The 6,618-nt window shown below is 42.5% G+C and overlaps 1 non-coding gene across 1 annotated transcript; it reads left to right on the top strand.

Annotated features, from left to right (window-relative positions):
* The first annotated feature begins 5,580 nt into the window (after positions 1-5,580).
* TRNAN-AUU lies at positions 5,581-5,655 on the top strand. The gene has a single exon. It is a non-coding gene; the product is annotated as a tRNA-Asn (tRNA).
* The last annotated feature ends 963 nt before the right edge of the window (positions 5,656-6,618 follow it).

The raw sequence follows: 6,618 nt of genomic DNA on the forward strand, positions 1-6,618 counted from the left end.
AATGTAGGCAGCTTCTAGAAGCAGAGCATAGCCTCTGGTTGATAGTCAGCAAGAAAACAAGGACTTCAGTCCTACAACCACAAGCAAATGAATTTATTTTTTCACTTAATTTAATTTTTTAATTTAAACTCAATTAATTAACATACATTATTAGTTTCAGAAGTAAAGGTCAGTGAGTCATCAGTCATATAATATTCAGCGCTCATAACATCACATTCCCTCCTTAATGCCCAGCACCCACTTACCCCTCCCCCCACCTATCTCCCTTTAATAACCCTGTTTGTTTCCTATGATTAAGACTCTCTTATGGTTTGTCTCCCTCTCTGGTTTTGTCTTGTTTTCTTTTTTTTCTCTCTTTTCCTATGATCCTCTGTTTTGTTTCTTTAATTCCATGTATCAGTGAGATCATATGATAATGGTCTTTCTCCAACTTATTTCGCTTAGCATAATACCCTTGTTCCACCCATGTTGCTGCAAATGGCAAGATTTGATTTTTTGATGGCTGCAGAATATTCTCTCTCTCTCTCTCTCTCTCTCTCTCTCTCTGTGTGTGTGTGTGTGTGTGTGTGTATCACATCTTTTTTATCCATTCATCTGTCTATGGACATCTGGGCTCTTTCCATAGTTTGGCTATTTGGACATTGCTGCTGTAAACGTTGGGGTACAGGTGCCCCTTTGGATCATTATATTGGCATCTTTGGGGTAAATACCCAGGAGTGCAATTGCTGGGTCATAGGGTAGCTCTATTTTCAACTTTTTGAGAAACCTCCATGCTGTTTTCCAGAGTTTCTGCTCCAGCCTGCATTCCCATCAACAGTGTAAGAGGGTTCCCCTTCCTCTGCATCCTCACCAACATCTGTTATTTCTTGACTCGTTTTAGCCATTTTTAAACCATGCTGACTGGTGTGAGGTGATATCTCATTGTGGTTTTGATTTGTATTTCCCTGATGCCAAGTGATGTTGAGCACTTTTTCAAGTGTCTGTTGGACATCTGGATGTCTTCTTTGCAGAAATGTCTGTTCATGTCTTCTGCCCATTGCTTGAATGGATTATTTGTTCTTTGGGTGTTGAGTTTGATAAGTTCTTTATAGAATTTGGATACTAGCCCTTTATCTGATAAGACATTTGCAAATATCTTCTCTCATTCTGTCAGCTGTCTTTTGGTTTTGTCCACTGTTTCCTTTGCTGTGCAAAAGCGTTTGATCTTGATGAAGTTCCAGTAGTTCATTTTTGCCCTTGTTTCCCTTGCCTTTGGAGACGTGAAACAAATAAATTCTACCAGTAACTGTAGTGAGCTTGGAAGAGGAGCCTGAGCATCAGATGAAAACATAACAAGCTGATACCCGGATTTCAGACTTGTGAGGAAACTAGTCACCCAGACAGAGCAGGTGCACCTGGTGGAGGCGTAAAAAGCCTGTCCCTGTCGCTAATCCGTAAAGGAACTTGATCTCTATCCCCTAAACGCAAGCCACCAGGTAGGCAGGGAGAATGTGATCCCTGGCGACTCCTCGCCAATGCAGGAGCCAAGCTCCCACCCCTGAGGCTGGGGAAAGAACCCGGCAGGAGGAGCACCTCAGGAACACTGGCGGGAGGAAAGGCTATGTGCACACACTTCTGAGAGTCAGCAGGTCCTTTTTCTCTGGTGGTTCCATGATGTAATGGTGAGCACTCTGGACTCTGAATCCAGCAAACTGACTTCAAGTCTTGATGGAATCTTGCCCTTTGTGCCAAGTTGCTGCTGCCTTTTGCTTTCCTCTCTGATACCGAGGGAGTGGCATGTGCCTTCCCCCGAGGGCGTCCTGACCTTGCACCCATTCACCTGCACGGGTAGAAAACGACGTCAGTGTGAAACAGCGTTTCTTACCTCCGTCGTGCGGGGGGTGAGAATGCAGTTTCTCGGGTCCTGGGTTGGAGCCCAAGGTTGGGTGTCTTTCATGTTCTTTTTCCCGGACGGATCCTTTCCTCTCTCAGCTCTCAGAAGAATCCCGATTATCTGTTCAGGCCAGTAGGGGTCGCAGTTGTCCTAAACTCAGCGTGGGGCGTCTGTCTGGTCCGTCAACCATAAACCGCGGGAAATAAGAGATTTGGGCTGGGGATTCTCTGGGCCTCACCTGCTGCTGCCCACAGGGCTCCCCCTTCTTACTTCCTTGGATCTACTCCAACAAGACGCCATAGGAAAAGGAGACCACTATCTTTTCCTTCTATTCACAGAGTCTTTGAAGTTTTAAAGTTTTTATAGATAGAAACAGATTCTCAATTTGTTGGTCTGGAATGGCAGAGAGATAGAATCCTGAGAAGAACTAAATATACTTTGTGAAAGTACCATAAAGTTAGAGGAATAAGACTACCTATTTTTAAGAGTTAGTATAAAGCTTCAGTTGGCAAGATATTGTGGGTGAGCAAAGGGATAGACACACAGACCAATGAAACAGAACAGAAGGTCCAGAAATAGGACTCCAGAAATATGTCCAATTGATTATTGACAAAGTGTAAAAGCAATTCAGTGAAGAAAGACTTTTGTTTTCTTTTCAACAAATTGTGTCAGCATAATTTGACATCCGTATAAAGAAAAAATCCACCTAAACCATACATTTTATGAAAAAAAAAAATAAACATGGAGAACAGACTAAATGTTTTATAGAAGAAAATCTTCATGGCATGGGGTTAAGCAGTGTTTTTGAGGATGTCACTCAAAGTGCTATCCAGAAAAAAGGGATCAATTAATTGTACTTCATTGAAATTAAAAATGTTTTCAAAAAAAAACAGCTAAAAGAATGAAAATTTACGGATTGAAAAAAAAATTAAATCACAAATAGGACAAAAGGCTGGTGACAAGAATATATAAAGAAATCTTAAATTAACAAGGAAACAAACAATAATGAAAAAATGGGCAAAAGACATGAACAGACTTCTCTAGAGGATATAAGCACATAAATGTCATTAAGCATCAGGGAAATGCAAATTGATTCAAAGTGAAATACCATTACTCACCTACTAGAATGACAAGACCATGTGTCTAGGATAAGGAATAACTAGAATTCTCTTAACACTGCTGGTGAGAATGCACAATGGTATAGGCTCTCTGGAAAAGATTGGGTAGTTTCTCATAAAGTTAAGCATGCAAGTAGTATATAATCTAGCAAACTTGGGTTGCCAGGAATCTGCCTCAAAGAAATGAAAACTAATGTTCACACAAAAATCTCTACAGGAATATTCATAGCTGCTATAGTTGTAAGAGCAGAAGCTACAATCATCCAATGTGGTTCAAAGGGGTTACCTGATAGACAAAACAGTGCTATACCCACTGGATGGAATATTCTGCAGTAAACAGGAACTGTTGATTTACAAAACAACTTAAAGGAATCCCAACTCCACTTTGCCGAGTAAAAGAAGCCAGTTTGAAAAGGCTACATACTATATGCTTCCATTCTTATGACATTCTCAGAAGAAAAAAAAAGAGCGAGAGAGAGAGATATCTATAGATCTCTATCTATATATCCCACAAATCAATAGAGATATATATAGTGATGGACAGATCAGTGATTGCAAGGGGTTACGTTGGATGTGAGTTGTAACAGTAACAAGATAGCACAAAGAAAGTTTTTGGTGAGATGAAACTGCATGTATTGTAATTATGGTGGTGACTACATAAATCCACATATATGTTAAAATTTATGGAGAAGTTGTACCAAAAGAAAAGGTCTGTTTCATAAATGACAGTTTATGTTTGTAGTTTATGACAGCAGAAGTCATAAACTACAAACTAAACAAGTTAGATGTGAAAAGCTGGGATTTTTGTCTTCTACCTGAGGGTAGCAAGAATTCCCTTTCCAAGGCAAAGCTGGGGGCTTTTCTTCAGAGTCTTACCTGTCAATGAAAGTGAGTGGTTCCAGGTGCAGTCTCTTTCCTCCCTCAAAGCAAACCTGGCCCTTTGCTGTCTTTGCCTCCACTCTCCGGGCGGGGGCGGGGGTGAGGGTGGGGACTCTGGGGGCTGCAGACCTCGCCTCTGGGCGACTTTTTGGCCTTTCCCCAAGTTAGGCAGGTCTCTCTCTGCTCTCTGTCGGGAGCTGAGCCTGGTAGCTCAGCCACCTGGGACCTCCAGAGCCTGATTCAGCTGTTAGTGGCCTCGAGTTTCACTGCGGGAAATCGCACCCTATCGCTGGCTTTACTGGGGTGGGAGGCTGTTTAAAGAGGAAAAGAGCAAGTTAGATAACGTCATAACTCATATTCAAGCCAGGGTTACTAGGGTTGCAAGGAGGAGTACTAACCACTGTACTACCAACGCAGGCCATTGACAACGGGCTGCGCTGTGCTTGAGATCTATTAACAGACCTAAATAGCCTCAGCGTTTTTTAACCAGTTTTGCTTTCAGTGGCTCGAGTTGGTGCCTCTCAGCTTTATTTTCACTCCTCCTCCTTTTGCCCTTTCTTTCTCCTACTCCAGACCGCCCTCACTCCCACCCACTTCCTACTGGTCTTCAGCTCTCCTCATCACCTATCTCCCTGCCCCCACCTGTGTCCCCGAGGCTGAGGCCGCCGCACTGCCCTGGGTGGGGTGTCCTGGGTGGTGTCCTCTAAATGTTTCTATGATCAGGACCTTGACCTGGTTGTAAATCAGCTTCGGGTATAAAGATTTTAAAGAATGGCCGACTTTGACTTCTTCCCATATAGGGGATTCTCTAGAACTAAAATTAATCGTCCAAGGTGAAATTCCTGCTGGCCCTCCTGTCCCCTTCAGGCCCCTGCGGCACAATGGACCCCTTCATGGAGCATTTATTGGGCGCCTAAGTGTCAGGCAATATTGTAAGCGAGGGGGCTTACCCAAATCCCTGCCCCCACGGAGTCCCCATCGAGTGGCCTCCAGGGGTTGGCACGGTGGAGGAACAGCTGATTCTGGTTCTTCATGCTTGCACCTCCCCCCTCCCTCCCGCGATCTGGGGGGACTTGCGAAGAAGACCAGGACACGTGAAATGGAGCATAGAACTGAACAGTGGATGACTTCCAAACAAGAGGCTGCGGTTGTTACCAGGGCACCTGATGTTTGATCCTGGGAGTTCACACTCTGGGCTCCAAGTCATCACCCAAATTTAGGTAATCCCAGAACTCTTGGCCTCAATTGTCTCCTGCATGCTCTCAGGCTTCTGGAGCAGGGAGGGAGGTTAGTCCAAACAGAAAAGTTGAGGGTGCCCTAGCTTGGGCACAAAAATCACTTCTCTGTATCTCTGTACAATGAGATGATTATGGATAATATACTTTCCCTCCAGTTTTACTGAGACTGAAATGAGATACAGCACTTTAAAAGCTTAAGATATACAGCATAATGACTTGACTTACTTATATTGTGAAATGATGACAAGTTGGGTGAACATCCACCCTCTCATATAGATAAAAATGTTTTTAAATGGATTTTTTCCTTTTGAATACGAACTCATAGCAACTACTTAATACCTTCGAATATACTATACAGCAAGGTTAACTATAGCCATCAGGTTGTGCATTCTTGTCAGACTTCAACCAGGAACACAAAACCATGATGTATATAGTATAATTGACCACCAGCCAATGAGTGATTACATTGAGTGTCTCCGTGGTGCAGTTGGTTAGTGCGCTGGGCTATTAACCTAGAAGGTTGGTGGTTCAATCCCACCCGGGGACAGTTGGGTTCCTGGAGAAGGTGGGTTTCCAACCTTTTCCCTTTCTCTTTAGGATACCAAATTGCTGCTTTCTATTTCCCAGGCACCACTAGCAATGAGTCCCCCTTCGAGGAAAATGTTTTGGAGCTCCAGAGCACATATAATCTACAACCGCCCTTACATCTTCCCCTACTTTTCCAGAGCCTGGTTTATAGCTTAACGTATTTGGAACATTGTAAATCCCTAAAACGGAGAATGAGAGAACCCGGCTCACACCCAATAGTGAAAGTACAGGTTCTGGGAGGGAAACTTAATCAGTCCAAAAAAGTTACTTGACTTTTCTGTGCTTCCATTTTTACATGTAAGATGAGGGAAATGGAGTATTTTGCTTGTCCAGAGTTTTAATGAGATGTGTGGGAGAAGCATGTAGCCAGTGACTCTCACAGGCAAATGTTCAAAGCATATTAGCTCTTACCAGCACCATTGCCTTCAGCATTTTCATTACATGCCTTGTTCTTTTTAGTTAAGATCCTTCTTGATATAAATAAGTCATTATTCAAACAGTCTCTAATTGATGGTCATGCAATTGGCTCCAATATTGATTATCACACATACTACTGCAGGGAACAGTAATACTAGTAATTAGTAATACTAATTAGTAATAGAATTAGTAATACTAATTAGTATTAGTATTAGTAAGAATTAGTAATACTAATATGCATTATCATGCCTCTCCTTCTCTCCAGAGTCCTGAACAAGGAATTGTCAATCAAAGTTTGTGACTGCCTGCCTAACAACCCTGAAAAGAAAATGTCGGTCATAGTCCCCACATTTTATGAAAATATTCTTTTCTCTAATATTTTGCCAAAAATGGATAGTACTTATCTGCCATTTCATTTGAACCTATTTTTGCTCACAGTTTTATAGACCTACAGTAGGAAAATGTTCTGTGCAAGACACCAAACCCAGAATTCCTCCATGAAAAG

This window comes from Meles meles, chromosome 1 (genome assembly GCF_922984935.1).
Source record: "Meles meles chromosome 1, mMelMel3.1 paternal haplotype, whole genome shotgun sequence".
NCBI classification, from domain to species: domain Eukaryota; kingdom Metazoa; phylum Chordata; class Mammalia; order Carnivora; family Mustelidae; genus Meles; species Meles meles.